Here is an 18,334-nt window from a genome sequence, read left to right on the forward strand (position 1 = left end):
CAGCAGTCCAAAACTCAAACAAATGTACCAGTTGGTTGCTTCAGAATAGCGTTTCTATAGCAACTAGCACCTTATTCACCATGGTTACCCTACCCTGCCAACGGATGGACTCTAGTAGGGCATGGCTTACCATAGTAGCTGATAACAATGATGAAGGTGATGTTGATTATAATGATAATAAAGAGGATGATGACGATGGACTGTGAGCTGGCCGTTAGTCGATAAGGACTGACGCCACGCGGCTCGCCCACCGGTACGTGAGGCGTTCAAGTACTCGTGTAAATGTCACAACAGAACAGAATGGAATTCTAATGTATTGAAATCTGACGAGGTGAAATGTGATGTAAGCATTTTTACAAACTTGAAGCTCAGTTTTCTTCGCGGTTGTTTTCCTTTCCTTTCTTTTTTTAATTTTCAGTTTTCTTGAGTTTGCTGTGGTACATAACTGCTTATGTTGAGATGGGAAGACGGGTTTTAAAAGTTTGAAAATTGGGTTGGGTTAAGCTTTATGTAAACCTGGGCTGCACTCTGTGATTCTCTTCAACTCGTTCAACTTTAAGGTAAAGTCATGCTGCATACTATGTTTTTAACAACAACACCGGCGCGTCGCTTTATTTCCTTTAAAAGACGCTCCGGTGACTATATACATGAGTTAGGAGATAATTAGGAGCATTAGTGAACTCGTGAGAACTTTTTTAATGTAATCTCTGGCTCTGGGGTATAGACTGTAAATAAAAGATGGGCACACCAACAGCGACATCACATATTGGTTTGTGAAGTCCAGTTTTGAAGCCATTATTTTAGCCTTTTGCCAACACTGCAAGCACAGGAAAGAGGTACAGTTCAGTGGCTTAACAGACAACTACTGGCTACAGCTTCCTGGCAGTCCACATGCCTAATTATGATAACTTTAACCTTTAGAAAAGTTAAACGGATAAGTAAACTAAGCTGAACTTTAGCCTTGAAATTTTAAATAGATGTCTTGTTTAATCAGTAAGGGCCATGACATTTGAAAAATATAGGCTTGTACAAGACATGACTTCTGAGAGGAGTTACAGAGTTGCATCATGGGAATTGTAAGATCAAGTATTTTTGAGTTGAGGATTTTATAGTGTGGACAGAAAGTTGGTATTTGTTATCTGTTTTAGCTGTTCTCGTTTTCATTTTGGCCATGTGCTTTTATCTTAAAGAAATCCCAGATTTATAAAAGGGAAGTACTAAAGTGATAACCTTTTAAAATAAACTATGTCTGTTTGCTATTAATTGTATATAGATAGCATATGTTTCACTGAGGCAGAGATATATTTTGAACCTTTTTAAAGGTGTAATTTTTACCTATTTTGGCCTTTTTGGAGACCTAAATGGGTTAAAATGATCAACATGTCTAGTAAGAAAAACTGAAAAGAATGCAAGAAAGTCTAATGAAATGTCACCCTGACAAGAGATTGTGCCTGTGGAAATAAACAACCAATTAAAAGACCATGTGTGATCCAGCCCCAGGTGTACATATAGCTCATGGTGGGAGGGTGAAGGAGGAAAGGTTTGGGTTCGGGTGTCCAATGGGAGGATTGAAGAGTTTGAAAGGTTAAATCACTCTTCAAGAAGTTGCACTTAAGAACTCAGACACGCGGGCGAGAAAACATGTATGTGTGTTCATGGGTGCGTTCATGTGTGCAAATTATTGAGAGAGAGCGAGCGAGTGAGTGAGCGACAGACTCTTTGTTTCTGATCTTTCCATGTGTGCGTATGAATGAGAAAATGTGACCGATTGTTGTCTGGCAAAACAAAAGCATTTACTAGTGTTGGAAACAACAATTACAATCATGTTTACCTTCGACTGGAATGACTTTAAATGAACTTGAAAATAAACTGTAAACTGAACGAACCATAACAGAGGTTATAACAATGATCATGATAACAAAATAATAAGCTTACAAATGTTACTTTTAACAAGACGTGTGTTCGCCTCTTTATTTGCTTCCCCCTGTTAATCTCCTCCCTCACCCTCCCTGCTCTCTAAGTCTTTGAGGATCTAAAAAAAACAAAATAAGCATGGAGCTAATCCAAGACAACAGATGGAGGGGTTGCAGAAAAAAGGTTTTACCTGGTATACTCAGTTCTCTGTAGATAATGTTGTTTGGGAGCTCACAGATGTGATTTTCCATATCAAAGTTGGTGTGGCAAGGCTCTCCCTCTGCAGTAATACCTTTACACACTCCGATTAGGAGAGATAAGCACTTCAATCACCAACCCAACATTTGAATGACAATGGGACAGGGCAGCAGTGTGTACCTGTACGTCTGGACCGGCTGATGGAGGGATAATGCTGCTCCTGATGTCAGAGTGCAGCCAAGCTTAAAGGCTGTGATGTTATGCAACAGGTTTCTGTCATATAGGTAGAGGTAACATATTCACCACTGAGTGACAGGACAGCACAAGGGTTGAGATAAACAGATAGAGTTGGGGTATAGAAGGAGATGGAGATGTGAAATGCAGAGTTAGACATTTAGAAAGATGAGCTTATACAGGAAGTCAAAATGTGGATATTTACAGTCATTTGAAAAGGACACTGCTCAAAGGACTATATGCAGTCCTAAAGCTAAGTACAATCAAATGCACTTAAGTGATGATTAGCAAGTTTTGGCAATTTGCAGGGCTGGAGCATTCAGGGGGTTCTTAACATAATGCCACAATCTTCCCAACAGTGGATTTCCTCTCAAATTTACCACAAGATCAGACTGCAATGTTCAAGAGATGTTTTGTTTAAATTCAAGAGCTACATCTCAGACACAACAAGGCTCAGACAGCATGTTGCCTGATTAAGTTCATGACAGTACAGTTAGAAAAGAACTGAACAGGTGTGGCTTGTTGTTGAAGTTTTGCTGTGAGAAAGCCTCTTCTTTCTAAAAGAACATGTCAACACGGCTTAGGTTTTCAAAGCTGTATCTGAACAAACCACAGGACTTCTAAGATGTTTTGCCATAATGACTAGTTTAGAGAAATCCACACACATATCAGCACAAACACATCATACTAACTGTTAAGCACGGGATTGGTGGTGGAGGGCTTGTCTTGCAGGCACAGGACCTGGGCACCTTACAGTCATTAAGTCGACAATGAACCCTACTGTATGCCAAAGTATTCTAGAGTCAAATGTGAGGCCATCTGTCTAACAGTTAAAGCTTGGCTGAAATTGTGTCATGCATTAGGACAATGACCCCAAGCACAGCAGCAAATTCACAACAGAATGGCTGAAAAAGAAAAGAATCAAGGTGGTGCAATGGCCTAGTCAAAGTCCAGACTTCAACCTGATTGAAATGCTGTGGCAGGACTCAAAGAAAGGTGTGCGGCGTGCGTGCAAATTAACTGAAGCAACAATGTAAAGAAAAGACGGACAAAATTCCTACACCATGACGTGAGAGACCGATAAACTCATAGAGAAAACAAGTCCTTCAAGTCATTGCTGCTAAAGGTGGTTCTACAAGCTACTGAATCATAGGGTGTTCTTAGTTTTCCACAGGACTTCAGAGACCTGTGGAACTTTTCTAATGACTTTCACATGACTGTACACCAATCCGGTATGACATTATAACCACTGACAGGTAAAGTAAATAACACTGATTATCTTTTCATCATGGCACGTGTTGGTGGGTGGGATGCATCATGGAGCAAGTGAAGACTTTGTCCTTAAAGTTGATGTGTTAGAAGCAGGAAAAATTGGCAAGTGTAAGAATTTAAGTGAGTTTGACAAAATTTAATGGCTAGACAACCGAGTCAGAGCATTTCCCAAACTGCAGCTCTTGTGGGCTGTCCCTCGCCTGCTATGGTCAGTATCTATCACAAGTGAACAATGGTGAAACAGCGTCATCGGCGTCCGACTCATTGATGCAAGGGGGTAATGGCCAGCCTCTGCGGTCTTATCCAACAGGTGAGCTACTATAGTTAAAACTGCCAGAAACGTTCATGCTGGTTCTCATAGAAAGGTGTTACAATATACAGTGCATCACAGTTTGTTGCTTATGGGACTGCATAGCTGCAGAGCAGTGAGGGTAGCCATGCTAACCCCTGTGCACCACTGAAATCGCCAACAATGGACATGTGAGCATCATGACTGGACCATGAGGCAATGGAAGAAGGTGGGTTGGTCTGATGAATCACATCTTTTACATGGGTGCGTGTGCATCGCTTACCTGGGGAACACCTGGCACCACAATGCAATATAGGAAAAAGGCAAGACAGGGGAGGCAGTGTGATGCTTTGGCTATTGATCTAGGAAACCTTGGTTTCTGCCATCCCTGTGGATGTTACTTTGACACACATCATCTACATTGTTGCAGACCACGTACACTCATTCATGGAAACAGTATTGCCTGATGCATGTGGCCTCTTTCAGCAGGATAATGCGCCCTGCCACAAAGCAAAAATAGTTCAGAAATGGTTTGAGGAGCACAACAACGAGATTAAGATGTTGACTTGGCCTCCAAATTCCCCATGGGGGTCCCACCTCACAACTTACAGGACTTAAAAGAGCTGTTGTTAACATCTTGGTACCAGATACCTTTTAGCTTGGCTGCTATTGCTGGCCAAGATCCACTCTGCAACACCAAATAGAGAGTAGCAACTATGTCTACAAGAACAGGGTTTTATTTCAAATACTTCAGGTTCTGTGAAAACTCTACGGTTATATATAATCCAGTCTGCCTGCTTTCTCTCACATAATTCCAGTCAACAAAAAGCTAAAACAAAAAACCCAAAACAAACAAACAAACAAAAAAAATGAATCTTAAAAAGAAAAACAGGATAGTATGATGATGTAGAGTGTTGGATATTCCAGGCTACCACAGGCACTTTTTCCACATCTAGGCATTTAAGTAATATAGCTCACGCGCCACTCTAAGATTTCTGCACTTCCACTGCAAGGCCAGTAGGAGCTGCAGAAGGGCTCAACAATGTTTAGTATAAAAATAATTATCTGAAAGGAAATACAATCAGACACTCCTATGCTACCTGGGCAGATCTGTAACCAAGATAAGAAGAAGCGGTTTGATTGCTTTCTTTATTATCATTGAAATCACAAGAAAACGAGCAGCTGTCCATCCTCCTGATCTAATGTGCTCATCATTTCCATCTGGAAGCAGACACATCATCAGCCTTCTGGGAAAGGATGCAGTCAGTGATTCAGACTTCCAGTAGCATTTGAGAAGTAGGCTTGAGGGATGACTACTATGACTGACACCATTCAACAAATCATTTTCTGCCAGAATGAAGTCTGCTTTTTCAAGGAGCACACAGTTCAGAGTGTGTGATGGTCCTTTAACCCCAGTCTTTATTCACATCAGGCTATTGTTCTTCGTCATGCTCACGGATGTCAAGTCTTTCTGTTCACATATCTTCATTTTAAAGATGACGCAGCCATATCTCAGTTTTGCACAAAAAAACAAACGCTCCAAACTTCCAAGTATTAAAAACAGAAAAAATATATTGAATTAAACAGCCACTCCTCACGCAAACACAACTGTGACTCTTCTCATACTTCATGCTTGTCATAACGAAGGGAGCGCTTACACATCCATGCTGCAGCACCGAGTTCTGACCACTTGATGATGCTGTTCAGTCACAGCTTTGGCGTGCAGAGGCACTGCTCCCTAATGCCCCTGACTTGTAATCCTTTACCTCAATACATAAATCCATTACAACCACAATGGACATTGTGTAACCAGAGCTGCTGGATTAATCGCACAAATTTATGTCACTGTTATGATATAACCGTTTAGTTTTACACACGTCACAATAGGTGAGTTCATGGGGAAGGCTTTGCTGTGGCTTTGTAAAGGTTAAAATCAATGTGACTGCGTCTTAGTACTCGTACTATAACATATTGAGCAGTGAAAAATTATTCAAGGACTGCTCATCCAAGGATTCAGCAAATGACTGTGTAAACTCAAGGTCTTCCAGCCAAAGACTTGAAAGCAGCTTTTCTTTCTGCATTCATTTATCACAATGAGTCAGGCTGAAGAGAGCGAGAGAAAATAACCCCGACTTTCTCTGATTGTGTTTGTTTTATAGAGAAACCAACGTTATGCATGGCCAAGCTTGTAAATATGAAGCTGTTTACGATAGGCTTGTTCTACCCATGTTTTTTGCTCTGCAGTGAAAACCTCTGACACTACAATTAAGCTGAAAAGTCTGCGCTGCATGGCTAACCTCAGGTCTTGTCTTACACTAAAGCTGTTTTCAATTTTAATGCAAATACAAAACACCGGCTCCTGTTTTTAAAACTCTTATCCTTATCTTAGCTAATGTATTCTTAACAAGCACAACACCAAAAAGCTATGAGGGGGTAAAGCAACCACTACACACTTGCCTCATTAGTTAAACCTGTTCATCTGCTCATTAACACAAATATCTAATCAGCCAGTCTCGTGGCAGCAACTCGGTGCATTTAGGCATGTAGACAAGACCGAGAAGACCTGCTGAAGTTCAGAATGAGAAAGAAAAGTGATTTAAGTGACTTTGAACGTGGTATGGTTGTTCGTGCCAGATGAGCTGGTCTGTGTTTCAGAAACTGCTGATCTACTGGGATTTTCCCACATAACCATATCACAACTATTTAGTTACTAAAATAAAAAAAATAAAGAGGAAATAATTAATTTTAGTATTTTTTAGTTTGCTAAAAATTTAGATGATGCCATGACACTTTTAAAAAGCTCTGTGTTTTTATTGTAATGCTCTTTTAAATTATTGGATCCATCCTGCCCTATATCAACGGTTTGGGCAGATGCTGGTGGTCTAATGGTGTAATAGAGTGGGTGATACTGTTTAGCACCAACTGAGCATCATGTAAACACTGCAGCCTAACTGTGTATTGCTACTGCTACTTAACATGCACATCTCTTTATGAACAGAGTGTGCCCATCTTCTGATGAATACTTCCAGAAGCATCTCAGACGTGTCTCTTGAACATAACAGTAAGTTCACTGAATTCAAATGATCTTCACAGTCACTAGAAGTCAGTCCCATAGAGCACCTTTAGATGCACTGGAACAGCAAATTCATATCACGAATGTGCAGCTGACAAATCTGCAGCAACTGTGTGATGCTTTCATGTTAATATGGACCAAAATCTTAGAGCAATGTTTCCAGCACCTTGTTGAATCGGTGCCATTAAGACTTAAGGGAGTTCTGAAGGCAAGAATGGGTTCAACGTGGTACTAACAAGGTGTACCTAATGAATTGACCAGGCAGTATTTCAAGCTAAAAATGGAAAAATGCCAATAGAGTATTAAAGCTACATAATTACACTGAGCAGTGCAGTGTTTGAACCAGTGTTGGAACAGGGCGTCGAGTAGTCAATCAGAAAATGCAAGGTCCATTCATGTTTACTCACTCAGTTTATTCTTTGTGGCTTTCTGAGCTTAAAAATAACTTTAGTCATTACACTGTTATCAGAACTGTTGGCCAAGGTGCTGGAATTTGTACTTTTACTTTAAGACGTGGTTTTAGCCAGACCTTCCTTCAACCCACAGAAATGACTAGAGCATATATGAAACAGACGATCCCCCTGTTGAGACACACCAACTTTCCATGTCCCCTAAGGCACGTCTGTGTGCTGATGAGTCCTGTGACTGATGCAGCCACAAGGGAAGCCCTCCTACTCTGCCTTATGGTTCCTGTTTGAATAACCTGACCCTCGCCTTTCTGCCTGCATGTTAATTCAGTATTTAATGTGTTTCAGTCAGGGCTCTGACTGAACATAAGGGTGATTGCGTCAAGATGTACTGGATTACATGTTGTTTGGTGCTGATGCATATGATGTGTCTGTGTATGTGTGTCTATGTGTGTGTGTGTGTGTGTGTGTGTGTGTGTGTGTGTGTGCTTAATGATGCAGCATCTTTCCAGAACCAGCCCAGAAGGTGAAAGCCTCCTGAGTCACCGAATGCGGTGGAACCTGCAGTCAAATTCACAAAGCCGTCTCACCCACCTTTTTAATCATAACGCCTACATGGTGTTTAAACCTGGGTGTGGGTGATCAAGCGATGCACCTCAGGTAAATTCTCCTACATATTAACAAAAATTCAAAAAGTTTTTTCTTGGTTTTTTGTTGTTGTTTGTTTTAAATTTCAGGATAATGACATGTATCTAAGGTCTCAAACCTTCTTACACAGTTTCCATTCTGAATTTTATAGTTTTGATTCTAATGTTAAGCAACTCTCTTTGACCCATTTGAGAGATGCAGTTTTATCCCTGATTACTGATGCTGATCATTTAACCTGTCTTATATGACTTGAATTAGTATGATTATTTATTTATTTATTTATTGCAATTTCTGCTTTTCTCTCTCACATTAAATCGGCACATATGTTTGTGAAACACTGCATGTGATTTACATTTCATTTGACCTTTTAACATTGATGGCAGAGTCAGGCTGTCACAAAGCATGAGATCTGAACCCAAACGCAGATTCAAAAAAACAACTAAAGGAACAAAAGACGAGCCTTTATTTCAGATGATGAAAGGTCTAAGATATAAAGTCCAGTGAAAGTATAAAAAAAAAAAAAATCAAAACTGAGTGAGACATGCAGAAGACATTAAAAGATGCTGAGACCAAGACTGAGACTGAGATAGCACCATTTATACACATGAGGCCAGTTAGGAGAAGTGAACAGAGCAGGACACGCAAATGACAATAATCACAGACAATGAGACAGGAGGGAGGAAGTAAAATTGGACACAAGGCACTAGAAACAAAACTATCAAAATAAAACAGGAAGTGAGAACCATGATTAAATGGGGAAACAGACGCATAAATGAACTTAACTGGGCAGCTGACACAAGAACTAAAGATTCCACTAAAGGCTTGTAAGACTGAAGATTTAAATATATCTATATACACAGACCAATAAATAAAACTATGAATCCCAAACAACCTTAAAAAAAAAAAAGAAGAAGCAGAAACCACAAACACACGTGGGAACATGACACTTGTTAACAGGTAGCCATGTGCTATTCACTTATTGGAGAAACAACAATGAGTTCTTCTGAGTAAACAGAAGAAAACTCATATATTATAATGAGTGTAACCCCTGCTGTACAAACACTGGAAAGGACAGCTTGGAGCAGCTCATTAGCACCTCTGTAAACGGCTTATTTTTTGCCAACCTTATAGAAAAACTCTTTTCTTTTTTCTGTCTGTTGTGAAGATTTGGTGAACAGCATGTGTCTGTAAAAACTGTAAAACTTTTCATGTTAACTTTTGTGTCTCTTTGAATCTCTTGCGACAAAAGCTGCCCAATTCTCTGTTCTGCATTTAAAGCGCTAAGTTTATCATCTGATCTCACAAAGCATGATGCTAAAGGAATAACCAGAGGACATGATTTGTGGATTTTGCTTCTAAGTTCTGTTCTAAAATAGGGACATTTAGATGAATGCAACTTTAAGTTTTTCTTAGAAAACTCAGCAGCATACCCAGAATTTTAGCTCAGAGGTGAAAAGACAACCTTACTTTGTTCATCACTGTGGACGTTTCCATGGATTTCTCATGAAGCAAAAATCTTTTTTTATCTGAAATACCTAGCAGTTTTGATGTGAATCGTGGAGTAATCCAGTCTCTGGTGACAGAAACTCACACATTCACATACACACATTCACTAAAAGCAATTTTGCTTTCATGCTCAAAGAGATTTGCTTTTTCTTGCTTCAACTGCTTAATCACCCTGACTAGGGTATGGATATATGTGTCCAACCATACTTAATGACTTAATGAGATAAGGAATTGTGTGAGTTCTCTTTATCATCCTGTCTTCCTTATCTGTACATTTTCCTTTCTCCCGGTTCCTCATCTCTCGTGTGGGCGCAACATGCACGGCCCTCCCGTCACATCACACACATGCTCTGCTGTCTCTCCGTTTTACTCATCCTCCCTCCGAGCGGCTGCTCTGATGCTGTCAGTCTCCCCCAGATTTATGCCTTTGGCATTAGTCACCGCCTAACTTGCCCCTTGTCCCCTCCTCACAAGTCCCCCTCTTCTCCAAGTTTAGCACTAATCTTCCGCTTCTAAGACAGCACCTGCACAGCCCCGACAGATGGGATGGTTATATTTACTCTGTCTCTGTCTGGCACACACATCAGTACACATGTACTTTAACACTGTGCAAACATTTAAATGCACACTTGAGATGAAAGACTCACCGAGACCGGAGAGTGAAAACATCCTGCTATGATTTGTCAGATCAAGATACTAGAAAAGCATATTGCTTATATAAAGTATTTGAAATGTTTCCAAGGTCAGTGCACCATTATGAGAGATAGCAACGTTGCAACGTAGTGTTTGTACTTCTTAGAACAGGTTTTACTGTGAGACCGTGTCTCAGATAGACTTAATGGAGTTAGGTCTAATTGATTAATCAGAGAAATGGAGTTGTGCGATTTAATCGCCAAGTCCTCTTTTCTTATCCTGTAAGCACCAGATTATCTGAGCCAGGATTTCCGGAGTGATAGTCTTTAGTCTTTATTTTGGAGTGTGTGAAATGCTAATGACGACAACCAATTGTTCTACCTCTTTATATGACGTGTGCAGGCAGGAAGTCACATAATAGTGGCTTACTGTAGACGTGTTACCTATGCATTGTTTTTTTTTCAGTTTTTTTAAAATTTTATTTGATAATTTTGAAGCCAGTGATCCAATGCAAGTACTGTCACTCCTTCACCAAATTTGTTTATACTCTAAGGTCTTACCCTGGTAGATATACAGCATATATACAGCAACGTTTTTGATGAGAGAAAAAGGCACCAACTAAAAGGCCACACCAATAACAGTAGCTGAGGTAGTAGAAGGTGAGTTATTTGACTCTTGGCTCCTTCAGTCCACGCGTCAAAGCATTCCTGGGCAAGATACCGAATCCCAAATTACTCCAGATGCATTCATTGTCATGTGAGTGGGTGTGTGCTAATTAGAAAGCGCTTGTCCTCTACCAGAGGCCTTGGAGCTTGAGGGTCCTGCGAAGTATCTTCCTAGGACTGCGCTCTTCTCTGATGTCGTTCCTGGGAACTGCCCGATGCTGGATCCACTCGCCCAGTTTGGAGGTCGCTGTCCTATTTGCTCCATTTTATCACAGGAACCGCTGCTGCCTTTACCCTCCACATCTTCTATTTCCTCGTCAGTGTAGATACTGCGTGTTGAATATTCCATAGGTCCCACATCCTCTTCATGTATCTCCTTCCACTGGGACTGCTTGTGTAGTAGTAACAGTTACCTTTTAACAGAAACATGGTACTATGGTTTCAAAAAGCATGTCACTCATGAACACACACCTCAAGCTTTTCAAAACAGAAGAAACACTACACAGAGTTCAACTATGAGACACTAACAATACACATGTATAACAAAGAACACGTGACATAGAGATGTGTGGTCTGTGACATATGTGGCAAGCCTGGGCGAATCATTGTCATTGTCTGATTCATGTCAAAATGTCACACATGAGTGAACATGAACAAACTAATGTACCTGTGGTCAATATCTCTGAAATGATACATATCTTGTCTCTTTTCTGCCAGTTGATTGATTTTTAGCCAAAGTCTAGAGAGCATATCATGTACGGAGCACACTTTAACCTAATTCTGTACATACGTACAACACAACACATAAACACAAACCTAAGGCTGCCATCACGGTGGACATATTGTGTTGTTTGTCATGTGAGGTCTTCAGACCAAAAGGATTTATCACACATGGTGACACACGTGCCATCATACCACCTGCAGAAGAGGGTACGGTTGCCGTTCCATTATTCATCCATTTATCCATGTCACGTGAAAAGAGAAATATGTTTACTTCACAGCCCAAATGTCAGGTCGGGATGGTGAAAATGATTCTCTGATGCTCATCAGAATATAACAAACACGAAGCTGTTTGCTTAAATGTGGCAATTTCCATTTAGATTTTTCTTAAATTGCATTAAATTAAAAATATTGCTCAATTATACTTTCTCATCTCATGCAGTGTCACAGATTAAACGTTGCCATAAACCTTAAATGCACTTTTTAAATGTCACACCCTCTACTTCTGTAGACTCACAGATACATAGAAATGTGTTTTTTAAAGGGTTTTAATTTCCCCATTCCCAACAACCCTTTCCAATAAACATACGTCAGTCTTTTAGTTCAGTCCTTTTCCTAATTGTACTGTCATGAATTTTCAATGTAAACATGTAACATGAGGCTGAAATTTCTGATGATCAATTAACCGAGTATAATATAACGGCTCATTCTTACCCTCTTAAATTCCTTCGGAAGCAGTAAGGATTAAGTTTTTTTTTCACGTGACTGTAGTTATTTACTGTCAGTCTTCGTGCTAAGTTAAGCTAAGACCCACCTCTAGTGCATTTTCCACTATGTCTTTTTGACTGTGTAGGTTACTGTTTAATACTCAAACACTCAATTGGGAGTTAAATTATTTCTTTAATTTATGAATGAACAGAAAAAACGGTTCTCTTGTGTCTAAGTAATTTATGTGGAAATGAGGAATAAAATGGAAAGCTCTGCTATTATTTGTTGGTTGGCTAAGTTGGTCTTTGAAAATCTGTGGCATTCAGCTAGACTGAAGTGCTGCTTAATGGACCATGAGGCATATGGTGTGTCGTCTAGCTGCTGTTTTGTCCCTAGATTTCCACTTAATCTCTTGCGCGCCTCATTTTGACTCTAGCTGCTTTTTTTTGTTGTCCTGCATAAAAAGCAGACATCATTTTTTTCTTTACTCTAAGACTGCCATCGCCACTGTTATCCACAAGTCTCTCAAATGCCCAACAACTTTGAAGCAAACAGCTGAGCCGTCATGGCCCACACACAGACACACACACACACACACAGACACACACACACACACACACACACAAGCTGATGAGCACGACTGAAGCTGTGATCATGCTGCAACTTGCAAAGTAATGCTTGGCCCAAATAGAGGAATTAATGGGGGAAAAAATAACAACTAGTGGGACACTGACAGTGTGCACATGCGTGTGCATGTGTGTATAAAACAATCGGATCTCAAATGGCTGTGTAGCCTCGCTACATGCAGTGTATAAGAACTTTTTTGGTTTGTTTTTTACTGCATTCAGCTTTCGATGTGAATTTTGGCTCTGATTTGCTGGAACAAAGTGACATGGCAGAATACAAACCCAAGGCCGTACAGTAGGTGTTGATTAAAAAGCCAGTGCAGAAGCTGTGCTCTGTTTTTACCTGCACACTGACGACACCATCACCGCTTTCCACTCATTCTAATTCCAAAAGGAGAGCACAATGGAGACGCTTACGTTTCATTTTTTCTTGAGGGAGACATCCTTGATATCACCAAATGTCCTAGCTGCATTAATACTCATAATAAAATAAATTCTAAACTGACTCTTCTAGCTGACGGCGAAAAAACAAATACACACTCACAGATGCTGATTAGTAAACATCTCCGAGGCTGTAACCTGCATCCTGGCAATGTAGGTTATGTTCATTTAGTTCCAAGCAGGAAATAAAGAGTGGGAATAAGGATCTTCCAGACTGTCATTACACATGAACATGTGTGCTTCTGCATCGGCGTTTAATTACACGTGCTTTGTTAGCACATGGAAGCACAAAAGAGAATGAGGCAAAGATCCTCTCGTGGACTTGATGCTCTGAGCAGGCAGTGCAGTGGCCTAAGCTTGTAAAATGAGTGTATCATCCCGTGGCCCCCTGGAACACAAATAACCTCTCTCGTTTAGTCAAGACATGCACTAAACCTCCACTCATCTTCTTATCTCATGTAATTACAAATCAACATTGGCTTAATGTTGCAGGAGCTTCATGTCGAGTTTCTGAAAGCTGTTCTTCTTGTGTCCCAGAATGCCCTTGCATTATATGGGGGCATGTTAGAGGCAGATGAACCCCTCTGATTCTAATTATAGAACATCCTTTTGATTGGGATTCATCTTGAACTGCATCACTCATACTCTGTGCCCCTTGTGCGATCGGGGTCAAGATTTTTGAGGATAAATGCCAGATGAAAAAGCAAGAATTTACAAAATGACGCTTTAATCTTTTTGATTGTTTTTATAAGATTCGCAGACATTGAAATACACTTTCTTTCGTGATGGGATTTCACCAAAGCCTATGGCTCGTAATTTGCAGCGATTTCATAACTGTTGGCTTTTTTGCTGCGCTGTCCTGATCCCCTCTGACCTCTGACCTTTGCATAAATCAGATGCCAGAAATACACCAACTGTTTTGATAATGACTATGAGAATCGGGATATTATAATGACAATTGTATAACGCAGTTATTGTTATTACTGTGATAAATCTTATATGCAACTGACATAACGGGTGTGTTCAGGTCACTACATTTCATAATATAGACTGAGCCACGTCCTATATTGTCAGCCTTATTTCAAATGTGTGCTACTGCGGTGAAACGCATTAGAGACATTGTTTTGTACAAACATTTATTAATAATAAACTTCATATGACATTCATGCATTATCTAACGCATGGCTGTTATGTAATGTACTTCGCCTTTACAGTCTTCTAACCTTAACCCCTATTTTGTTTTTTTGAATCTGAAAAAGGTCATCCCTTGACGCACAGCCATTTGTGTCTATTTCATTTCACCACAATGGTTTCCCATTAAATCTAACTACTCAGCCTCACTGTAATACTGTTTGCTTTCGCCAGTATTAAACACATACATTCAGCTTTCCATCTGTAACTGCAATTGTTATTTTTCCTGCTAGGATTAGAATAAAGAGCGCAGTCCTGCTGTGATGGGTGCTGCAGATCAAACGATGCATTTCTGCTGATGCTATCTTTCTGTTGTAGGCTTCAGGGGTCTGTTTTCACATTGGCCACAAATTAAACGCTATTGGGTTTTTTTTTTTTTGTTTCTTTTACAGCATCCAAGTGGGGAAATCTGTGAGGCAAAAGCCAATATTTTTCCTGCTTGTGCACACAATAGAATCAGTGCTCACTGACTGCACTTTCACCATGACAAATCCTAAATAATGCCTATTTCTCTTCCTCAGATTTGGTCCAGATACGCCACAGGGAAGGATGGCCGCTTAAAGTCTTTAACGCCTATGTCAAAGTCAAAGTGAACTTTATTGTCATCTCTGTATTAGTATAGAGAGGGATGAAACTGCGAAGCTCAGGGTCCACAGTGTACACAGCCTACAAATAAAAACAAGACGTCGTGCTTTAACATAGAGAACACTATGCATATAAAATACAATGTACAATAACTCTTAATATAAAATTATATGGTTTGCCTGTAATATATTATTCATCCATTTGAAGAGAGAACTTAGAATGATGGTTAAATGAACAATATGTCCTGAATGTATGGACGGCACAGTTGAGTTGAAAAAGAAAGTCCAATCCATCTTAACCTCTGCTCCCATAGAAATTCTTTCACCATCTGATGATGTGGACTGTACTAAGGCATGAGGTAATTCTTATCAATATTTACAACTGAGGACAAGATATCTGAGGAAAATCGCATCCATATCTTTCCAGAAGGTAACAGCTGGAAGGCAGGTATTCACTTTTTATGTTACTTCTGATTTGTAATGTACAGTTATACTTGCCTCATACAGTGCAGCCTTGTAAACTGTACAAAATGCACAAAAAGTTCCTGTTTTTATTCATCCCAGCGTTCTCTGGTTGCACAAAGTTTTTATTTCACTTTCAGAAAGTACAAGCTTTTGGATGGTAAGATCTTTGGTTGTCTAGAAGAAAAGTCCAGAAATGAGAAATCATTTAAATCTTAAACACTGTTGAGACCAAATTTAATAACAAACCATCCAAAGACCCAAACATAATTAATGTGATTGAGCCTCTGCAGATAGTGAATGTATACACAGAAAATTCACTGAAAGAAAGTTACTCTGCAGCATTGCTAATTTTGCTAATTTACCTGTTTTTGACCTTACCTTTAATTAGCAGTGATTACTCCACAAATTCATGTAAACACAAATGCATTAACTGAATGTATCAGGGTAATATGTCAGTCATCAACCAAAGCTGAAACTAAAAGCCTGATTATTTCTGACATTACGCACCCAAAAACCTGGTAATATATGTTTCCAGCCCCCCTGGGATAGTATCTGAGCGAGGGTGTAAATTTATTTTTTTTGTTCTGTATCTACTGTTGTTCGTTTAGCCATTGCAGGACTACTTTATACAATCGAATGTAGCAGATCACGTGTTAATGAAGCATCTTTTGTTGATGTGGTGTCAGAGTGGTGTTGATTCAGCTCTATTGTTATTTTTAGCCATTCAAGCTGTGCAACTCTAGCAGGAGAAATGTTTCTCTGTTAATGTATACACCACTTTAGTCTGGAGTGTAATATTTCCCCTCCAATAGGATGGACTGTCTCACTTTTTTTTATACAGTTGTACAGATTTTCATGCTCTCTTGACTTGCTCTAAAGCACTGCACTGAGACTGGTATTGTTTTTATAAGCTACAGTGGCGTATAAAAGTCTTGAGGCACAATTTCTTTGATCTTTTATTGCTTTTTCACTCATTTTCAATCCGTCCACTGACCTATGAATCATTAAAGCATAAAAAGACACTTAACTCACAAGGTGAGTCAATGTCGTGTCTGCACCTCAGATTTACAGTCAATATCTTTTGGACAGTACTTTAGATTGATATGAGATATGAAAATAGTAACCAAAAACTTCTTTACTATATGCTATGTATACTTTATACTGTAAAGGATCCTGGAACATTACTGAGGTTTTACAAACGTGACTTCTAACCATGGTATGTTAATTTTTCTGCCATTTTGGGGGATGACAATGACATAAGGAGAGAGAAATGGTCTGTTTGACATGACGACCATCTGCAACCATCTAGCAAACACTGGTCTTGAGGGAAAAATACACATTCCCCAACATGTTGTAAGTGGTTGCTGGAAGCTGATGACAGTCGCCAGGAAAATCTCTGCTAAAGCTCCATTCACACTAGCCCACAGGCCGGTCAGTGACCCCCCCTGGCAAAAACCTGTCACTAGGTAAAAAATGTGTATTGTCCAACCAGTTGTGAATGATCTGGTTACTAGTACATTGCTGCAGTTGTAGTTTTAATGGAAGTGACAGATTTCTCTTCAAATACTCGCCTTCTGCTCTCTGAGCTGTAGCAACATGGTGAAAAGTGTAAGGCAAACAAGCAATTTAGTGAACAAGTAATTCAATTAGGAGAGATCACTGGAAGAAACTGAATAGGATTTAATGATGTACAAAATCAGCCATGCTATTTGACAATTTGAATGACATTAACACAGAGATGGGAAATAGGACAGGACCTCTCAGAGTATAAATGCTGGTGATGACAAAGATGAGATTGAGGCTTGTATGGAGGGACTTGTGTGAGGTGGAGATGTGGAGGAGGTGGGTTGCATTAAGGAGTCTGCAAGGGAGGACGAAAGATGAGCAGTGCAATTTAAAGTGCAAGCATGTAGGCTGATTGACCTAAACAAGGTGGGCAGAAATATGTCTGGACTACAGCAATGATGTATTGAGTTTTAGAGCGTGGGAAAGTGGAAGTGATGCAAAAGAACAAACTGGCAGCCAAACATGAACCTTTTTATTGAACTTGCTAACTAAGCAATGTGCTAGCAACCACTAGTAATCACTAGAAGGTTTTTGATGGAGCTACTGACAGAAACTACCAGGAACCAGTGCTAACTGGAGAAATACTCCAGCATCCAGCGGTTGTATCATAATACTATAGTATATATCATAATACCTTTGCCCTTGTGTGTATCGATATTGTGGAAAAAAAAATGGAGGGCTACACAAATAGTACACACTAATTAAAAGTTGATTTGACACCTCTTAGGCAGTGTAAGTTCTCAGGTTTCTCTGGTATTTGCGTTGGTCTCTACCTAATTTAACATGGATTATACATTGCTACTTGAGAAAGACTGCATTGCCTTTAAAGAGATACTAGTTTATATAAACTCAGAGGCATCAATTTCCTCTTTGGTCTGATTAAAACTAGCATCACAAACTTTAGTCATTTATTTCAGCAAATGTAAAAAGTAAACTAACACAAGAAGAAGGGGCATTACGTTATCTCCTCATCCATTGGTTAATGAAAAATAGCAACTAAACTTTCATTTATATTACGTTTATTGTATTAAATAATTTCAGGTACAGTTAATGTATCAGTGCATATCCATGGCTCAAAATCGTCTGTATTTTACTGTATAAAATGTTTTTTGTTACAACCATTTAATTAATTTTTAAGGTGAGATATTTATGAATTGATGAAAAAAAAAATCTCCCTGTTTTGTTGTACATCAG

General features: G+C 39.5%; 1 long non-coding RNA gene across 1 annotated transcript; it reads left to right on the forward strand.

The window, feature by feature from the left end:
- Positions 1-6,744: 6,744 nt before the first annotated feature.
- On the forward strand, positions 6,745-18,307 carry LOC146377746 (uncharacterized). The gene is made up of 3 exons (XR_014801573.1): positions 6,745-6,968; positions 7,889-8,047; positions 15,047-18,307. It is a non-coding gene; the product is annotated as an uncharacterized LOC146377746 (long non-coding RNA).
- Positions 18,308-18,334: the final 27 nt, after the last annotated feature.

Source organism: Perissodus microlepis, chromosome 11 (genome assembly GCF_051167445.1).
Source record: "Perissodus microlepis isolate ML-2025 ecotype Zambia chromosome 11, ASM5116744v1, whole genome shotgun sequence".
Lineage (NCBI taxonomy): Eukaryota > Metazoa > Chordata > Actinopteri > Cichliformes > Cichlidae > Perissodus > Perissodus microlepis.